Here is a 21240-nt window from a genome sequence, read left to right as displayed (position 1 = left end):
CAACTTGCAAACAAGGTCCAGTGGCTGCCGTTTTCCAGACAGGCTCCAATCAATTTCTCATACATCTGAAAGATGTTTTTCTGGAAATAAAAAGAATGTGACAAGTATGTTTTTCTGTCAAGAATGACACTGCAAAACTGCGAAAGCTTGTCAGGTGAGACTTGTGATTAATTCTGCAGATACACAAACATATAGAAAGTGTCATTTTTTGTTTACATTAATTAATTTCTATAGTGTGTACAAAACAAATCAAGACCACAGACTCAACACGCACCACTCAATTTTTGGTGTTCTTTATCAGTTGGCCAAGACAGAAATGTTTTAATCTGTGTGCATTGCTTTTGAACAAGTCTTTACACAGAAAAGGTTTCAGAAAGGTATTTTTCAGGTTCTTCTGACAAGGCTTCAATTTTGGAAAATGCTGTTTGTTTATAGTGGCAACTTATAAACCCTTTGTGATAAGAACATAGTTACCACAGTCCAAGTCATACCTTCAAAAAGTATGCACTTTGTGCTCTTGTGGACCCATCCAAAAATTTTCCAGTGATTTGGCTTGGTATTGGATAAATGTGAGGGAAATTCTATAAAAATAACATAAATACACCTATGTTTTCAAATACATTACAAAAAACGTAAACATGCTATGTCATTATGATCAAACAAGCTTTTCAACATACCTCACACTGCAAATAGATTAGGCCATCTATTACCTTATAAAACAAATAAATAAATACATATAAATAAAAACAGAACTAAGGAATACGATTCATTAAGTAAATTGTACAATAAAGTGTATTTAAAGCAGAATTTAACATTAGTTTTATGACAACATAAAAGGATTTTTATGTCAAGAGGTACCTCATCTGAAATGTTAGTCTGGTCAAACAGGGATTTCAAACTTGAAATACCAATAGAGTTTGGTCCAGCTACTCCCACAAGGTAATCTGTGAGAAAGCATATGCTGTAGTCAACAGATATCATTTTCTTTTTGCATGCTGCAACCATCATCCATTTCAGTCTTCTAGGAGCTTTGTCTGGTTGTAGTTCTTTTTTCTCCTCCTCTCCCCTCATCTATTAATTAAATTGTTTTCTGACCTTCCTAAATGTTTCCGACCTGTCTTCCCAATGTGATGTTTAAGCAATATATGTATGGTCAGAAGGGGGTGAAATTTTCATTGCAACGTGTAACATTGCATGTGATAATAAAAGGCTTGATTAGTTGATTATTCAACATGAGTTGACATTTACCTGACATTGTGAAGGAGTCACAGTTTCTGTAAGGGTGTAAGAACATAACATGTGGATTTGTTACACTTCTTTTTCACAAGTTAATAACAATCAATAATTTTCATTCCATTATTTACAAGCTATCACACGATGTCCCAGGGACAACATCTACACGATGTCCCAGGGACAACATTTACACGATGTCCCTGGGACAACATCTACACGATGTCCCTGGGACAACATTTACACGATGTCCCTGGGACAACATCTACACGATGTCCCAGGGACAACATCTACACGATGTCCCTGGGACAACATTTACACGATGTCCCTGGGACAACATCTACACGATGTCCCAGGGACAACATCTACACGATGTCCCTGGGACAACATTTACACGATGTCCCTGGGACAACATCTACACGATGTCCCAGGGACAACATCTACACGATGTCCCAGGGCAACTTCTACATGATGTCCCAGGGACAACATTTACGCGATGTCCCAGGGACAACATTTACACAATGTCCCAGGGACAACATTTACGCGATGTCCCAGGGACAACATTTACGCGATGTCCCAGGGACAACATTTACGCGATGCCCCTGGGACAAATTTGTAAATTTCTGGATTACTGTTAATCTCCATAGAATCAAGAACTCATGTCCAGTTTCACAGCTATGGACCAGTTAATTATGTTTCCAGGTGATAGTTTGATTCATAGATTCAGCACACAACCATAAGTCTAGGCCTTTTAGTCCAGATTCTCTTCACTTATGTTTGTAAAATGATCAGGGAAGCTACTGCAATTTTGCCTGACCCAACCCCCGGGCCACGAAACACCCAAAAAGTTGGGGAACGCTGGTCTAGAGAACACTGGTTAGCTAATGCTGTCGTCAAGTAGCCTATCGCTAGCAAACAAACAGCAAGCCAAGTGAGGAACATATGTATAATGCTTACCGTTTATTAAAGGAAAGTATCCTAAATTGACTTCAAATTCGGCGGACAGGCGAATTGACTTCTGTGACCTGTGGCTGCTTCTCCACCTGTGGCTGCTTCACCACCCGTGGCTGCAGCGCCGCCTCCTGCAGTACCACCACCTGCAGCGCTACCACCTGCTACTGCCACGCCTCACCCTGAGGACGCAGCCTCGCCTGGCCCGGCTTCATCCTCGCCTGGCCCGGTTTCATCCACGCCTGGCCCGGTTTCATCCACGCCTGGCCCGGTTTCATCCACGCCTGGCCCAGCTTCATCCTCGCCTGGCCCAGCTTCATCCTCGCCTGGTCCAGCTTCATCCTCGCCTGGTCCAGCTTCAGCTTCATCCTCGCCTGGCCCGGCTTCAGCTACAGCTTCGTCCTCGCCCGGCCCAGCTTCACCCTCGTCTGGTCCAGCCTTCGTGTCTGCGTCCTCATCTGGTCCAGCCTTCGTGTCTGCGTCCTCATCTGGTCCAGCCTTCGTGTCTGCATCTTCGTCTGGTCCAGCCCTCGTGTCTGCATCTTCGTCTGGTCCAGCCCTCGTGTCTGCATCTTCGTCTGGTCCAGCCTTCGTGTCTGCATCTTCGCCTGCAGCAGCGTCTTCAGCATCCGCACCATCGCCTGCAGCAGCGTCTTCAGCATCCGCACCATCGCCTGCAGCAGCGTCTTCAGCATCCGCATCATCGCCTGCAGCAGCGTCTTCAGCGTCTTCAGCATCAGCATCAGCATGCGCGTCCAATCTCATTGTTAAGTTTGCAGATGACACTACAGTGCTCGGACTTATATCCAACAATGATGAGACAAACTATAGGACAGAGGTGCAACAACTAGAGTCATGGTGCCACGACAATAACTTGGTCTTAAACACCAAAAAGACCAAGGAGATCATTGTAGATTTCCGGAAGAGGGGTCATAACAACCATCTGCCTCTCTTCATTGGCAGTGAGGCGGTGGAGAGGGTGAGCAGTTTTAAATTCTTGGGGGTAACTGTGACCGAGGACCTGTCCTGGGGCAACCATATCACCTCAGTTGTACGGAAGGCCCAACAGCGCCTCTACTACCTGAGGAGACTGCGGAGCGCACACATTCCCAGATCTCTGATGTTGAACTTCTACAACTGTGCCATCAGCAGCGTTCTGACGTATGGATTTCTAGTGTGGTTCCCCAGCTGCACCAAGGCCAATCAGCAAGCACTCCAGCGGGTGGTGAAAGAAGCTGGCAGAATTATTGGAACAAGTCTGCCAGAGATCAGTAATATCTTCCCCACTCGCTGTCTGAGGAGGGTGCACAGTATCCTGCGGGACCAACATCACCCTGCGCGCCACCTTTTCCATCTGCTGCCCTCAGGGAGAAGGTACAGGTCTATACAGGCCAGAACATCCAGACTGGCCAATAGCCTGTATCCACAGGCTGTGAGGCTCCTGAACTCTCTGCCCCCCTCTCACGGACAATAACCATATCCAACTTCTTAATAGCAATGAACTGGTCTGCATTGGTGCATCATATCTTTATTCTCTTCCCCCTCCTGCCCCCCCCCCCTCTTTCTTAAATAGATAACTATCATATCTGATATCATATCTCACAGTACAATAATATTGAATGGGTTGCATTGTTGTATTTTGTCATGTTTCTCAGGTCTTTGTCTGAATTTCTACGAACATTATTGCTAAGGATTGTCTTATTGCATTGGAGTCACACTGGGTTAAATATGTACACTTGGGTTTTAAGGGGTATTTATTATTTTCTTCTTTTTTTTGGGTTGTATGGAAGCCCCAAACGCAATTTCATTGTTCTTGACAATGACAATAAATAAATAAATACTAAATACTAAATCATCGCCTGCAGCAGAGTCTTCAGCATCTTCACCCGCTGCGGCCCCGGCTTCCGTGCCTTCAGCCTCGCCTGGCCCAGCCTTCGTGTCTGCGTCCTCGTCTGGTCCAGCCTTCGTGTCTGCGTCTTCGTCTGGTCCAGCCTTCGTGTCTGCGTCTTCGTCTGGTCCAGCCTTCGTGTCTGCGTCCTCGTCTGGTCCAGCCTTCGTGTCTGCGTCTTCGTCTGGTCCAGCCTTCGTGTCTGCATCTTCGTCTGGTCCAGCCTTCGTGTCTGCATCTTCGCCTGCAGCAGCGTCTTCAGCATCCGCACCATCGCCTGCAGCAGCGTCTTCAGCATCCGCACCATCGCCTGCAGCAGCGTCTTCAGCATCCGCACCATCGCCTGCAGCAGCGTCTTCAGCATCCGCATCATCGCCTGCAGCAGCGTCTTCAGCATCCGCATCATCGCCTGCAGCAGCGTCTTCAGCATCTTCGCCCGCTGCGGCCCCGGCTTCCGTGCCTTCAGCCTCGCCTGGCCCAGCCTCGTTTGGGTCTGGAGCTAAACGGCCATTTTCTAGACCGCTGGCTAGGCTACTGGCCGGGCGCCGTCGCCTGACTGGCCGCCGTTGCCTTCCGCACGGCCGGCCCCCGGACCGCCATTGCCTGAGCGGCCGCCGTTGCCTTCCGCACGGCCGGCCCCCGGACCGTCATTGCCTGAGCGGCCGCTGTTGCCTTCCGCACGGCCCCCGGACCGCCATTGCCTGAGCGGCCACCGTTGCCTTCCGCACGGCCGGCCCCCGGACCCTCTTCGCCTGAGTGGCCGGCGTTGCCTTCCGCACGGCCGGCCTCCTGAACCTTTTGTGCGCCTCCACGGCCTTCTTCGTGGCCAGCCTCCTGAACTGCCTATCCTGGCCTCCTGTGTTATCGGGCCCCGGGCCGGCCACCTGAACTGTGTTTCGGACTCTGCTCCCCTGTGAGTGTTGTGTGCCTTTTTTTTTTTTTTTTTTTTTTGGGACTCTGGGGCCTCCATCTTTGGTCATGGCCCGGTCCCTCCGTCCTGCGCCCCCTGCCGCCCGCCCGGATCTGGTGGTGTGTTTCTGTGGCTGTCGGGGGCCAGCCCTTGAGGGGGGGGGGGGGGTACTGTCATGGTCCTGCGACCATGACTCGGTGACTTTGTGTTTGTGTTCTTTATTGTTATTATTCTCTTTATTATTCATGGGCTGTTTTGGGATGGTTTGTGTTTTGGGATTTTAGGTACTGGGTTCTGAGTTTGTGCTCCCTCTATTGGTCCCTGGTGTCAGTGTTCCCCTGTCTCGTCAGGTTAACCAGGTCCAGCTGTGTCTCCCACCTGTGTGTGATTTCCCAGTGTCTGTGTACTTATAGTGTGTGTTTTCCTCTGCTCCTCGTCGCGTCGTCTGTATTCATACCTTGTGAAATCCCCTGCGTGCTCTCCCTGCTGTTCTCCCTTCATGTTCAGGTTTGCCACTCCTTTGTGTAGTTTATCCCAGTTTAGTTCGTCCTTAGTTCTGTTTGCCATCTCCACTTTATGTCTGGTATTGTTAATAAATCACCCTTCACGTCTGAATAAGTGCTGCATTTGAGTCCTCCTTCCACTCTTCACATGGCCGCTGCCCCGAACCGTGACAATAACTATAACTGTGGTGGAAAATAACAGGCAAAGACTATGACTAAGACTAATGTAGAACTGACAGACGAAAACCATAACTATGACTGAGGGTGAGGAAAACTAACAAAGACTAAGACTAAGGTCAAAATAAACAGACGACCCGACAATGGCATGCAGAAAACAAAGGGCTTAAATACATACATGAGGTGATCAGGGGAAGTGGAGACACATGGGGGAACAGCTGACTGACATAAACCTAATGACAGGACCAGGAGAGGAAAGCTAAATACAATGAACAAAGAACACATGACACTGTCAGAATAAAACAGGAAATACTAAAACTAAACATGACAACACAACTTAACAGACCTAATACGTGATGAATAAATGCAAAACCCCAAAACATAGAAAACCAGAGGAACAATAAACAATAACTGCCCAAACTAAAGACAGATAGGAAATGACACAAAACTAATCACATGACAAAATGAGACAAATACAAACATGAACTCAGAGCGCTGGGTCAGAGACCCAGCCTGTGACAATAGTAATGAAGAATGTCCCGTTACATGAGTGTTTTACACAAAATAATATTAATGTGGTCTTTCCCTCACAGGGGTGCCACACGCTCACCTACAACAAAAGTGGCTCCTGACACTTGAAACAAATTTGCACTTACAGTCTCTGTATTCTTATCAAATCTCACACAGTGAATAATCAAAACCCTTAAATTAAAACTTCAAGCACTTAGGAATGTTTGGTTCTCTGGGATTAGGTAACCACCATAGCTTATGGCTTCTTCCTAATAGCTACATATGGGGTAGAAAAGAGATAGATATGGTATCTGGACAACCAGTGGGCCTTGGAATGAAGATAAGCTAGGTTGTGGGGGCCACAAGGCAGCCAAAGGCACGAGGTAAGTATCTACCATGTTTACAGTGGGCCATGACTGGTATGTTGGATGGCCTAGAGATTAATAGGTTAGCATTTGGCCTGGACGCCTCTGTCGGGTGGATTGCCTCAGTGGGGCAGGTGAGTTCAACGGAGAGTCTGCTGCCTGCTCACTCATGTCGAGGTGACTCGGGTTCTACTTCCGACTGAGGCAAGTTAAGGGCTGCCGAACTGTCACTCCTCTCGTGGTCATACTGGTAAGTCTCAACTTCATCCCCAGTCTCAGGTGCCATGGGACCCTCTTTTCATAGTCGACTTTCCCCGTGGGCCCCAGCCATCTCTGACAGGTTCTCAGCAATGTCCTCGGCATCTGTTACAGGCGTCCTTCGTCTTGGCTCTTCAAGATCCCTCGGGCTCAGAACAGATTCTCCTTCAAACCGAGCCTGTGTCTGCGTCCCTGGTTCCATTCTGTCCTGGCTGACAGCCTGTTTCTCGGAAGGGACAGTTGTTCTGAACTCAGCCTGGGTCGGTGGTACCCTCAACTAATAGCCACTGCCCGGATCATCATCTGAATCAAAGGTCTCAGCATTTTCTATCCGTCCTTCCCTGTCTTTACACCTCACTCGATCATTGGTCTGTTTGTGTGTCGATCTTAAGGTTAGTTTAGTTGGTTGTGGTGGGAACTCTACTGGCAAATCATTGACCAACAGGAGCAAGTTTCGGTGCAGGGTCTGAGTTCTTCCCTGGTCATTACCCTCTGGATGGACGACATACACTGGGTTATCCGAAACCTGTTCCTTGACCACATATATCCTGTTCTCCCAGTAGGAGCATAATTTGCCGGGTCCACCACGCTCGCCTAAGTTCCTCACCAACACTCTGTCCCCTGATTTCGGTACCACTCCCCTCACCTTCTGATCATAGTACGACTCCCCCTTAGCACTAGCCAAGAGGCTATTTTTGGTGGCAACCTGATAGGCCTCTGTCATTCTCTTACGCCACTTTTCGGCATACCCCCTGTGCGACACTGGTTCAGTTTCCTCAACCAGGCCAAACAAAAGATCCACCGGAAGGCGGGGGTGACAGCCAAAAAGCAAGAAATGTGGGGAATAACCAGTGGACTCATGACGAGTACAGTTATACGTGTGTACAACCTGTGGGAGATGATCGTTCCATGTTTCCTTTTCTTTGTCTGTCAGGGTACGCAACATCTGCAGCAAGGTGCGGTTGAATCGTTCTGCGGGATTACTCTGGGGGTGGTATGGGGATGTCCGAGAATGACCAACCCCTGAGAGCTGCCCAAGAGTTCGGAAGAGCTCATTTTCGAACTCTCGCCTCTGATCGTGATGGAGTTTGTTGGGGAACCCAAAGCGAGGTATAAAATCATTGTAGATCTGCTCGGCTGCAGTCCGCCCGGATTTGTTCTTGGTTGGGTAGGCCTGAGCAAACCGTGTAAAGTGGTCGACCATCACCAAAATGTATTCATACACGCCTTTGCTTTTCTCAAGATGTAGGTAGTCTGTACAGACAAGTTCAAGCGGTGAGTTGGACTTCAGGTTGCCCATGGGTGCACGCACATGAACTGTGGGTTTCTTTTGTTTAATGCAACAGTATTTCATAGTGACGTAGTCCTCTATGCACCTCTTCATATGAGGCCAATAGAACCTCTCTCGTGCGAGATGAAGGACCCTCTCAGTACCGACATGGACCATCTGGTCATGAAGATGTTTCAGTACCATAGGCTGGTACAGGAGAGGTAGGACTAGTTGTTTTTGTTCGGGTGTTCGCCTGCACAAGATTCCATTTTTGAGGTGTAATCGGTCCCACTAGCGGAGGAGTTTACAAGCAGATCCTTCTAACGACCTCCTCTTACTCTCACTGAGTCTGACATTAGACTCTTTAAGTCTGATGACCTCCTTCATCGTGGGGTCATCCCTTTGTGCCTGCATCAGGTCATCAGGTTTGACTTCCTGGAGAGCCGCGCCTGGCTGCAGCATGACGTCCTGAGAGGAAACCAAAAGGACAGCCGCCCACGCAACTTCTTTCTGCTGGGCTACTCTTGCTCCCTCCCAAGCCCCTCTTACCACCTCCTGTGACAACTCTTCGGTACACACTGACACAAGGTTGTTCACACCCAGAGGAATGCGGGACAGCGTGTCGGCATCTATGTTTGTTTTTCCTGGCCTGCATTTGATGCTAAATTGGAAATCTGACTCGGATGCATCAGTGTGCAAAACAAAGGGTTGGTCAAAGTCTGGATATGCTAGCACTGGAGGATGGACTAGCATGTCGACCAGTTGTTCCAGTACCCTCTGATGCTCAGGAGTCCAGTCTATGGGCGCCCTCGATGGCATCTGGGGCCCTTTGGTTTTACTCTGACGGCCATGAGTGGGCCGTTCTGAAGATTTGCTCTGGGGTAGCTCGTACAGTGGCTGAGCTATCCTCGAAAAGTTCTGTATGAAAGAGCGAGAGTAGCTAAAGAAGCCCAGGACCCGCCTAAGATCACCTACTGTCTGTGGTGACTTGGTCTTCAGAGCCAAGACAGCCTCCAGATCCTTTGGGTCAATCCTGATGCCCTCAGCGCTAACTAAGCGCCCCACATAACAAACTTCTTCTTTAAAAAGCTCACACTTCTCAGGCCACAGCTTCACACCATGGACCTGTAGGACCTGAAGCACTTTGCGGACCACCTCGACATGGGTTTCAAAAGACTGGGAGTAACAGCGGATGTCGTCAAGCTATGGTACGCAACAGTCATCCCTCAGCGAACCTAAGATCTCTTCCATACTTCTCTGGGAGGCGGCAGGTGCATTAGTGAGCCCGAACGGGGTTCTCACCCATTCGTATAGGGCCCAGGGTGTGGTGAAGGCGGTGAGATGGCGGGAGCCTTCATTCACAAACCCCTGGTGGTAAGCCTTGTCTTGATCAAGGATGCTGAACCAGGAGTACCCCCCTAAGGTGTCAAGCAGGTCGCGTATCCGAGGTAGTGGGTGTCGGTCCGGAACCATTTTCTGGTTCAATAGACGGTAGTCTATGCAAAGACGGAGTGAACCGTCTTTCTTCCGTACACACACGATGGGAGCAGCATAAGAGGACTTGGATCTTACTATCCATCCCTTCACCAGGAGGTCTTGCACGTACTCTTTAACCTTCCGTAGCAGCGGCTTACGTATGGAAGTATATGCTCTCTGCACTGGTATGTCATCCTTTAGGCTTATCACCATTTTCAGATCAGGATTACAATATCATTCCCATCCCTCGCAAAGGCCCTGCACTCATCGAACAACATTCTCTCAACAATCTCTATTTGTTCCTCCTCCAAATGTTCAAGGTTCACTGGCGGATGCCATGACGTTGGTAGAGGTTCAGCTGGCTCCACCGTTACCTCGCGAACTGTTACGGTAAGTGGGGACTAGTTTGGGGCCTCGGCCTCCACAATACGTTCAACCAGCTGTAAGGTGCCCAGGGCTGTCTTCCTCGTCAAGGTGATAACATGTTTGGTGTCGTTACTCAGAGCAATGGTGACGTACGGCTTAGCTGGATTCTGTATTTCAGCTAACCCTGTCCAGACATCCAACTGCTCTAGGGCCTGATTACCCTCATCAGCCTCAAACAGCACCAAACAATCGGATGGATTGATGGTTGATGGAACCCGGCACTTTACCCAGGTGGCCTGTCCAGCAGGGATAATCACATCCCTTTCACCTGTTCTCAAGCGCCCTTGTGTCAAGTTTGGCTCTACTGTCTGGATGAAGCTTACGACCACCTCAGCTTTCTCAGGGGGAAGACAGATGGCATTACACAGCAAGATAACAAGAGTAGGTATCAACCACTCTGGTTGCCCCTCAATGATCTGTTCCAAGACATTGAAACCAATCAATGGTTTGTCCATTGGCAAGGTACTGACGAGGACCGGAGTACTGACGGAGAGGCTTGGGTCTTAACCCCCCGGTAAGTTGATCATGATGGGTACCCAGCCATCAAATTGTATGGTTCCCCCATTGACTGCACACACTTTCAACTCATCAATTTCCTCGATGATCTCTGACAGAGGTCGCATGACTAAGTCAGGCAAGTATCTGTCTTTCCAATCTCGACACCAGTGTCAAGTAGTGCTTTCACTGCTAAGCCATTCAAATTACACTGTATGAGAGCTTTCTTACCGATTAGCTTAGCAACTGCCCCACGTTTAGTGTGTGGTGCCATAACACCAGACGTAGCAAGTGCCTCACCCTGCTGCCAGTTAACTACTTCTGATGTGACTGGTGAGGGGAGACTGGGTTTGCTACTGTTAAGGCTAGGTTGGGTCCTCACCTCCCTTAAGCGCTCACTGTAGGGCTCTCTTTTGGACTCAGTCACTGGGCGCCCCACTGCAGAGACCGGTTCACGTTTCCCTGGTTCTTAGATTTTTTTAAGCAGCCAACCACCCTGTGACCCTCTTCCCCACAGATGAAGCAATGGCAACAATCTGGACGGTTCTGTTCAACACAGTTTGGACACCCAAAGGTTTTGTCTTTTCTGTTTCTTGACCTGTTTTGTGAGTATGGGTTTGCTAGGTCTGAGGCTCGTGCTAGAGTCTGTTGTCTCATCGCCTCCACCAGCCCAGCGAGCTCATTAACTTTAGCTGTGAGTTCTTTAATCGGGTCAGTCTTGGTCGTGTCAATTGGTCGGTCTTACTTACTACATTCCTGGATGGTGTTGAGCTCAGACTGAGCACTATGTGCGCTAGTTGTGTTCTGTCGACGGGACGAGCCTATTCTCTTTTGCCTCTCACTTTCCTCGCTAGTGATTCTCATTATGTGGCGCAAGATTGTTTCATCACTCACCTCTCTGCTTGACAACAGAGGTTTTAACCTCTAATGTTACTAATGTTACTGTGCTTATACCCAAGCCCCTGGTAGACCGAGTGCAAGAAAACATCCTGAACAGTAGCTGGACTGTACTTTATGCCTGCATCAGACATTTTGGATGTGAAGAGGACCCGCTGCTTCAACCCTATCACCTGGTAGAGAAACTGCTGTGGTGTCTCACTCTCGCCTTGTGTCAAGTTTGTATGGGCTCAAAATGTGGTCATAAATATTTTGTACTTGTAAAAAAGATTTGTATGTGTAAAAAAGATTTGTGTGTGCGTAAAAAAGATTTGTATGTGTAAAAAGAATTTGTGTGTGTAAAAAGAATTTGTGTGTGCGTAAAAAAGATTTGTATGTGTTGTGGTGGACCACTAGAGGGCTCCACTCACACCCAGTGTAGAGGAAGTGTGTTCCTGTGTTTTGTGGCGCGATATGCGCAGTTGATGTTGGAGACGAATAAAGAAGGAGTGAGAACTGAGAGCTGTGTCGTTGATGCTTACCTCCACATTGGTGACCCCTGACTCGAGCATGCAACGGGCCGTAGATAACGCACACTCCGCTATGGATGCATCAGCGGCCGCCGGACCTCCGCCTCCTGTTGCAGCTACGTTCGCTGTGGCACTGAAACTGCCGGACTTTTGGCTCCATGACCCCCCGTCATGGTTCGTACACGTGGAGGCTCAGTTCGCCCTTCGCGGCATCTCGGCTGACGACACGAAGTATCACCATGTGGTGGCCTCGCTCGACCCGCTGGCCACCCGTCGCGCGATGGCGCTCCTCCGGGACCCACCCGCCCAAGGGAAATACGCCGCCCTCAAAGAGCTGCTTCTTCGGCGCTATGCCCTCTCCGACGCCGAACGAGCCGAAAAGCTCCTCAACCTGTCAGGCTTGGGTGGCGGTACCGCGCTCGAGCTCATGGAGAACATGCTATCGTTGCTCGGGCTGGATGACGGTGGTTTCCTCTTCGTGCACCTCTTCCTTCGCCACCTACCGGCCGCCGTGAGAGCTGTCCTCGCGAACTCTCCGCTTCTGCCTGCGAAGGATTATCGCTCCCTGGCTGAAGAAGCGAATCGTATTCTCCTGGCTAGCCGCACTTTCGACGTTCACGCCCTGGCTACGGACACGCCGGCGGCACCTTCCACGCCTCCACCTGCCTCCCCCGGAGCATCCGCCCCCTTGCTGACGGCAGGGATTGCTACACGCCGGCACCGCGGAAAGAGCATCTGTTTCTACCATCAGCGTTTTGGCGACAGAGCGCGTCGCTGCCTTCTGCCTTGCGCTTTCACGGCCCAGGGAAACGGACCCGCCAGCGCGCCGTAGCAGCCGCGACCGCTGGCAATACAGAAAGGCTGCTCTTCATAGAGGACTCGCGCTCCGGGAGACGTTTTCTCGTGGACTCCGGCTCCCAGAAGAGCCTCCTTCCCCCTACCGCTGCCGACGGACTAGCAGCGAACTGTGGGCCGCAGCTCATTGCAGCTAACGGCTCTCCCATCAAAACGTTTGGGGAAAGGTTGGTGACTGTTTGTTTTCATGGCCGGGATTTCCAGTGGAACTTTGTTGTTGCTGCTAGCTCTGTACCTATTTTGGGTGCTGATTTCCTGTGTGCTCATGGACTACTTGTCGATGTCGCTAACAGACGTTTAATCGATGCTCTCTCGTTTTCTTCGCTACCCTGTTTTACTCGGGCCTCCGAGCCCCTGATTCGGGCTAATGTAGTGACCTCCGGGGATGCTTTTCAGCGTTTGCTTTTAGAGTTTCCATCGCTGTCTGTCCCTAATTTCTCTAGCACGGTAACGAAGCATGGGGTTGAGCATTATATTCCCACGGTCGGGCCCCCGGTGTTCGCGCGCGCGCGCCGCCTCGACCCCGCGAAACTGTCCGTCGCTCGGGAAGAGTTTGCAGCCATGGAGTGCCTTGGCATTGTACAGCGTTCGAACAGTGCATGGGCCTCTCCGCTTCACATGGTGCCCAAATCGGACGGTCGGTGGCGGCCATGCGGAGATTTCCGCCGTTTAAATAATGCCACGGAGAATGACCGTTACCCCATCCCCCACATTCAGGATTTTTCTGCCAATCTCGCCGGAACGTCGATTTTTTCTAAAATTGACTTGGTGCGGGGGTATCACCAGGTTCCCGTGCACCCCGAAGACGTTCCTAAAACCGCTGTCATTACCCCCTTCGGCTTGTTCGAGTTTTTGCGCATGCCGTTTGGCCTGAAAGGTGCCGCCCAGACCTTTCAGTGGCTGATGGACTCCGTTTTGCGTGGGCTGCCATTCGTTTTTGTTTATCTGGACGATATATTGGTGGCCAGCTGCTCAGCGAGCCAGCACGAGTCCCATCTGCGCCAGGTTTTCCAGCGTTTGGAAGCGCACGGCCTGATCATCAACCCTTCCAAGTGCCAGTTTGGGTTGCCTGTTCTGGATTTCCTCGGGCACCGCATTTCCGCTGAAGGTGTGGTTCCGTTGCCCGACAGAGTCCAGGCCGTTTCGGCTTTCCCGCGTCCCACGTCGGTTAAAGCGTTGCAGGAGTTCTTGGGGATGATAAATTTTTACAACCGCTTTCTCCCCAGAGCTGCCCACCTGCTACAGCCACTCTATGCTGCCTTAAAAGGTAAAACAGCCAAAGATCCGGTTGACTGGCTGCCTGAACGCGTCCGTGCGTTTTCCGCAGCCAAGTCTGCGCTGGCTGACGCCGCCCTGCTGGCCCACCCGCTTCCGTCGGCGGAGATCGCGTTGACCACCGATGCCTCGGACGTGGCAGTGGGCGGAGTGTTGGAACAGCGGGTTTCAGGTCTCTGGCAACCGCTCGCCTTTTTCAGTCGTACGCTCCGGGATGCTGAACACAAGTACAGTGTTTTTGACAGGGAGTTGCTGGCCCTGCATCTCGCGACACGGCATTTTCGTTTTTTCCTCGAGGGTCGCAACTTTGCTGCGTATGTTGACCACAAACCTTTGACGTTTGCGATGTCCAAGGTCTCTGACCCATGGAGCGCACGCCAGCAGCGCCAGTTGGCGGCCATTTCTGAGTTTACCACAGACATTCAGCATGTGGCTGGTAAGTCCAATCACGTCGCTGACTTCCTTCATCACCACGAAGGAAAACAGTCTGTGGTCGTCCGAGTTTGGTGATTTTTGTGTCACAGGTCTACGTGTTTAATACAGGGACTTCCACAGCCTTTTCAACAGCGCTGCGGACCGCGGGGTGGGGGCGGGCAGTGTTTTGGAAATGACAGTCTTCATTACAAAGCTTTCTTCGTTATGAATTAGCATACATGTTTTTATTGAACATTTGAAGAACTAGCAAAAAAAACAAACTCTTGTAGAGGACATAAAGTCAGAGATAGAAAAGACAAGGAGCAGGTGCATCTAGTACAGTTAGAGCTGCTGCAAAAACCCACAGAGCCCAGCAGCCAGCGTAACAAATTCTGGATCCTTTGCTTTTAGTTAGCAGTTAGCATTAGCAGCGTATCCTGCATCCGATGTGAAAGGACTTTTATGCTGCGCACTGTGACTCACAGCAATGGTCCTGGGTCAGCCCTGACTTTGTGTTAAACTAATCCTAAAGTAATAATGTTATTTCTAACCACTGATATACAGTGGGGCAAAAAAGTATTTAGTCAGCCACCGATTGTGCAAGTTCCCCCACTTAAAATGATGACAGAGGTCAGTAATTTGCACCAGAGGTACACTTCAACTGTGAGAGACAGAATGTGAAAAAAAAATCCATGAATTCACATGGTAGGATTTGTAAAGAATTTATTCGTAAATCAGGGTGGAAAATAAGTATTTGGTCACCTCAAACAAGGAAAATCTCTGGCTCTCACAGACCTGTAACGTCTTCTGTAAGAAGCTTTTCTGTCCCCCACTCGTTACCTGTATGAATGGCACCTGTTTGAACTCATCATCTGTATAAAAGACACCTGTCCACAGCCTCAAACAGTCAGACTCCAAACGTCGCCATGGCCAAGACCAAAGAGCTTTCGAAGGACACCAGGAAAAGTATTGTAGACCTGCACTAGACTGGGAAGAGTGAATCTACAATAGGCAAGCAGCTTGGTGTGGGAGCAATCATCAGAAAATGGAAGACATACAAGACCACTGATAATCTCCCTCGATCTGGGGCTCCACGTAAGATCTCATCCCGTGGGGTCAAAATGATCATGAGAACGGTGAGCAAAGATCCCAGAACCACACGGGGGGACCTGGTGAATGACCTTCAGAGAGCTGGGACCAAAGTAACAAAGGTCACCATCAGTAACACACTACAACGGCAGGGAATCAAATCCTGCAGTGCCAGATGTGTTCCGCTGCTGAAGCCAGTGCAAGTCCAGGCCCGTCTGAAGTTTGCCAGAGAGCACATGGATGATACAGCAGAGGATTGGGAGAATGTCATGTGGTCAGATGAAACCAAAGTAGAACTTTTTGGTATAAACTCAACTCGTCGTGTTTGGAGGAAGACGAATACTGAGTTGCATCCCAAGAACACCATACCTACTGTGAAGCATGGGGGTGGAAACATCATGCTATGGGGCTGTTTTTCTGCCAAGGGGACAGGACGACTGATCCGTGTTAAGGACAGAATGAATGGGGCCATGTATCGTGAGATTTTGAGCCAAAACCTCCTTCCATCAGTGAGAACTTTGAAGATGAAACGAGGCTGGGTCTTCCAACATGACAATGATCCAAAACACACCACCCGGGCAACAAAGGAGTGGCTCCGTAAGAAGCATTTGAAAGTCCTGGAGTGGCCTAGCCAGTCTCCAGACCTCAACCCCATAGAAAATCTGTGGCGGGAGTTGAAAGTCCGTGTTGCTCGGCGACATCCCCTAAACATCACTGCTCTCGAGAAGATCTGCATGGAGGAACGGGTCAAAATACCAGCTACTGTGTGTGCAAACCTGGTAAAGACCTATAGTAAACGTTTGACCTCTGTTATTGCCAACAAAGGTTATGTTACAAAGTATTGAGTTGTATTTTTGTTATTGACCAAATACTTATTTTCCACCCTGATTCACGAATAAATTCTTTACAAATCCTACCATGTGGATTCATGGATTTTTTTTTCACATTCTGTCTCTCACAGTTGAAGTGTACCTCTGGTGCAAATTACTGACCTCTGTCATCATTTTAAGTGGGGGAACTTGCACAATCGGTGGCTGACTAAATACTTTTTTGCCCCACTGTACCACAACTTTATCCTTTCAACAGCTGCTGAAAGTTAGGGGACCTAGCTGCTATCGGATATTTATATAGCGATCCTCCAGCTTCAAACGGTATCACCCTTCAAGGACCTGCAGTTCAAAACAGCGCCCCTCCGACAGCCAAACCCATCTGTTCTCTGATTGGATTGTTACATTTGTGATTGACATGACATTGACCAATCAGATGAAGGGAAGAAAAATAGGGTCAAAAATCCGTACTTGTAACTTGCAGGGGGTTTTTTTCTAAGTCCACACACAAATCTTTTTTACGCACACACAAATCTTTTTTACACATACAAATCTTTTTTACGCACACACAAATCTTTTTTACACATACAAATCTTTTTTACGCACACACAAATTCTTTTTACACATACAAATCTTTTTTACGCACACACAAATCTTTTTTACACATACAAATCTTTTCTACGCACACACAAATTCTTTTTACACATACAAATCTTTTTTACGCACACACAAATCTTTTTTACACATACAAATCTTTTTTACGCACACACAAATCTTTTTTACACATACAAATCTTTTTTACAAGTACAAAATATTTATGACCACATTTTGAGCCCATAAGTTTGGCTCTACTCTCTGGATGAAGCTTACAACCACCTCAGCTTTCTCAGGGGGAAGACAGATGGCATTACACAGCCCAAAGATGGGCTGTATACTGGCTGACCTCACCCTGGGGACCGGCATGGGTGCCGGGGCAGACCAGACATGGACGTCCTTGGTTTAACAGGTTTAAGAGTGAACTGACGTGGGGATGACTGAACCAAACTTGACAAAAGCTGAACTGACAGAACCTGAACTGAGTGTCTTAGACCTGGTAACATTGCTCACAGTTTTTCCTTTAACAGCACTTACAGGCAAGTGACTATTGTCTTTGATTTTTCCCTGTTCAAAGGGAGCTATGTCATCATAGTGTGTGAATGTGTGTGTGAATGGGTGGATGACAGGTTGTGTAAAGCGCTTTGGGGTCCTTAGGGACTAGAAAAGCGCTATACAAATACAGGCCATTTTACCATCATCCAAAAGAGAGATTCCAACAGTGTCTGGGGTGAGTTTATTATTCTTTTCAGTCATGGGTTCAGGTGGAATGTGTGAAAGGCAGTCCTTATAAGTCACCACTGGGAGTTGCTCAGCAGGTGAAAAGTGACGGCGGCGTGAGCGTTGCTTCCTCCAAGGCAAGGAAGCCCTGGGCGTACAGCTGAGCCTCTGACATGCGGGACGGCAACGCAGAAGCTGGAGCGTCGGAAGAAAAACGGAGCACTCCCACCTGAAGCGGCTGAAGCTTGGGTGCGACTGGTGGGGGTTTTCGGCAGCTCCAGGGACCTTTGAGAGCTAGCCAAGTTCCACAGAATATGCACTCACAATCAGGAGTGCGCCACGGCTTCCAGCGGAGCTCTTCATCCAGCTGGGCGAAGGCAGCCTCACGCATACAGCTGTAAGTCCGCTGGGTCCATGTTCTCTCACAGTCTGCCGGGACAAACTGTGTGAAGTGCGAAGAGTGGACCCAGGTGCGGACATACTAAAACTCAACTTTAACTGAAGATGAGCTGTTTATTAAGGCAGACAAAATGGTACAAAAATAAAATGGCCAACAAAATGCAAAACTAAACAATAACCTAAACTGGGTAAACTAGAAAGGTGAAATGAACCATGAAAAACCCTGGTGAATAGAAAAACAAACAAGAAAGACTCTAAACATGGCAATGTCATATGGAAACCGGAAAGCATGACATGGCGTGGAAAAACCACAGACGGTCCACCAAGGAATGGCTGAAAACACACAGACTAAATACACAGGAGGTGATCAGGGGAAGTGACAACACATGGGGAAACAGCTGACACACATGAACATAACGACGTCACGGGGGAGGAGTAAAACTAAACACACTGAACGTAGAACACAGGACCTCTTCAAAATAAAACAGGAAACATAATGAGACACAGACGTGACAACATGAACTTGACAACATAAGACACACAGACATGAAACACATGAGAGGCAAGGGAGACTTAAACATAGAGGAGAAGACACAAAGGAAATCTAAGAAACAATGAACTACAGCAACAACCTGGGCATGACAGGAAAGAACTTAGGTAACTTAAAGAACTTAAATATAAGACAAAAAACATCAAAATATATATACACTCAAAACGCTGAGCCAAATGGCCCAGGATCGTGACATATACTCTGGAATCAAAAGTATTATAAGGCTACAATTTAGTATTTAAGTGACTAAAAGAGTGAGGAAAAGAGGTAACTTCATAATTTGATAACTTTATAAATTTGAGAGATTTGTCATACGCATATGATTTGAAAAAAGACAGCTTCTTTTTCACATAGTTCTCAAAAAAAGACCTGATCTCATAGCAGAAATGGCCTGGAATATTGATATAATCAAATCAATTGTCCCTTAGCCTAAGGCCAGTCTGTCCACCAAACTTCAAGAAATCCATTTCTGCTGGCAGACAGACTAGCATGGAAGAAAGCATAACCTCTTTCACAAGGGAGATAAACCCTCAACTGTGAATCAAACAAAGGCATTTATATCAGTATCTGACACCGCAGTATATGAAACGTCATATATATTACATAAAACACATCAGCCTCTATTAAACTACATGAATCAACATGATAGCCCTCTTCCTTGTGTGTGTGTGTGTGTGTGTGTGTGTGTGTGTGTGTGTGTGTGTGTGTCTTTGTCTTCATTACATTTTGAGAACACTTACAGCACACTCCAACTCTGTAAATTAAAGAAAGAAAGAGAACCCTGTCAAATTGTCAGGGTTCTCCCCACAATACCAACCAAAGTTTTGTGCTTTAGTGTGCTTAGGAACGTTAATACAGTATTTACACTTGGTGGTGTAAAATGGTTAAGTGATGACGTGACGAATCCTACTTCCGGGCCTAAAGTAGTCTGCGTTTAATATGGCTTTTGTGTTGTTAACATGTTTAATGTTTTATATTTTCTTCTATCTCAAAAAGCTCCTAAAACAGTCAGTGATCACTGTTGACCTCCCTCGGCTTTTATTACCGCTAATCATTTATTTAAGCTCAGTTTTTAAAACCTTAGGATGTAACTACAGCCCAGCCCATGCAGCAGTATATGAATGACTAACCTCGTATTGTGGATGGATTATCTCAGTTGTTCTCCTGGCTGAAGTTTGGTCCTTTTACAGCATCCTGCCATGCGATTACATTTGTTCCTGACCACCGAGAACACTCACGCTAACTTTTATCGAGTGGAAAAAAAGTTAGCTTGTTTATATTATGCTAACAAAGCTGTGTCGCTAGCGGTCACGTAGCACATCATTATATACCAGCTAGCCAAACTTCAGTAACCCTGCAAACGTCACTGCTGTTTAGTTTTCTGTCTTCATTTGTGCTGGAAGTGATAACAGAGCTGTACGTTTTAATTTGTTTCCAAAACCCCGCAGTCAGGACATGCTATATTGTATTTAGATAGAAGCTAGCGAGCTAACTCCCTGCTAACTTCTAACTCCGTTAAATGTCATAAATTCCGTTTTCATGGATGTTAAACTCAATTGTTACACCTGGTAGAGCAGAACGCTGATCATTTTATTAAAGATGAAAGACTTTAGACTGTTTTTCAACTCTCAATAATGCCATAGTGATCGTTTGATATATGGACCTGCAGCGGAGTTTAGGCCCAGACACGGCTAGTGACGTCAGACTGAACAACCGCATAGCATTGTATAAGTTGCAAACACACACTAAGCTAAAACGCACACATTGAAGCAGCAAACATCACTGGAGGCTAGCTCTTAGATTAGTTGCTGATAGTAAGTTTCTTAAACAAATAAGAAGATAGGTGTCACATTGAAAAATGCCTGAGGATCTTAAATTCAATACTATTAACAGATAAAATATGTTTTAGTCCTAAACTTATGCTAGTAATGCATCAATAACCGGCTTTTTCTGTCTGCCTGTGTATGCTGGAGATCCAAATGCTAAGCTAATTACTTAGCCATGCTTTTCACATCTGTATTTATTAGCTGCTAAGCTAAAGTAATATAAAACAATGTTCCAAATAGTCAATATATATAAGAAGACGTACTGGACTTGAGTAACTCAGATTTAAGTTTTCACATTCACGCTTGAACGATTACATTTATTTGTAATTTTGATTTTCTTCTGCTTAACTGAAATCTGTTGATGGTTGCAGGGTAGGCAGCTTATTCCAGATGTACTTTTCCCCAGCAACATTTTGCAGTTTTTTCCAGAAGATTTGATTTGTTCCCAGTGATGGGAATAACGGCGTTACAGGTAATGGCTTTAGTAATGGCGGTACTTTTTTCAGTAACGAGTAATGTAACTAATTATTATTGCAATCGTTACAACGCCATTACCATTACGAACAAAAAATGCGGTCGCGTAACTATTTTTCAACAAACAGACGGTTGAAGCTGTGTTCAGCTTACCGCATCTTATATCAGTTGCTGTAGCAAGTAGCTGTAAGTAATCTGGGAGCTGCAGCTTTAAGCAGCTGTGCGCTCCCGCAGGCAGCAATCGCTGTCTGACAGACGATCACTTTTTGGCACAACACCTGCAGCTAGGGGCCAAAATGAGTGCTGCTGTTTAACTGAGGAAGAATAAAGTAGTCGTGGTAACCCAATCACA

General features: G+C 47.6%; 1 long non-coding RNA gene across 3 annotated transcripts; it reads right to left on the bottom strand.

Moving 5' to 3' along the window:
- Nucleotides 1-8: 8 nt before the first annotated feature.
- Nucleotides 9-20140, bottom strand: LOC309704727. Of its 3 annotated transcripts, none has more exons than XR_014276338.1 (6): nucleotides 19719-20140; nucleotides 1249-1274; nucleotides 859-944; nucleotides 678-710; nucleotides 492-581; nucleotides 9-80 (listed from the first exon to the last, which is right to left on the bottom strand). It is a non-coding gene; the product is annotated as an uncharacterized lncRNA (long non-coding RNA). The 3 variants fall into 3 exon arrangements; XR_014276339.1 differs by lacking the exon at nucleotides 19719-20140 and adding an exon at nucleotides 2188-2249; XR_014276340.1 differs by lacking the exon at nucleotides 19719-20140 and having other exon boundaries at nucleotides 1249-1408.
- Between the last annotated feature and the right edge of the window lie 1100 nt (nucleotides 20141-21240).

The sequence above is a fragment of the Aulonocara stuartgranti genome (genome assembly GCF_965226115.1).
Source record: "Aulonocara stuartgranti genome assembly, chromosome: 4".
NCBI classification, from domain to species: Eukaryota; Metazoa; Chordata; class Actinopteri; order Cichliformes; family Cichlidae; genus Aulonocara; species Aulonocara stuartgranti.
Note: the sequence above shows the minus strand (reverse complement) of the source record. Positions and strands in the feature narration are given on the sequence as shown.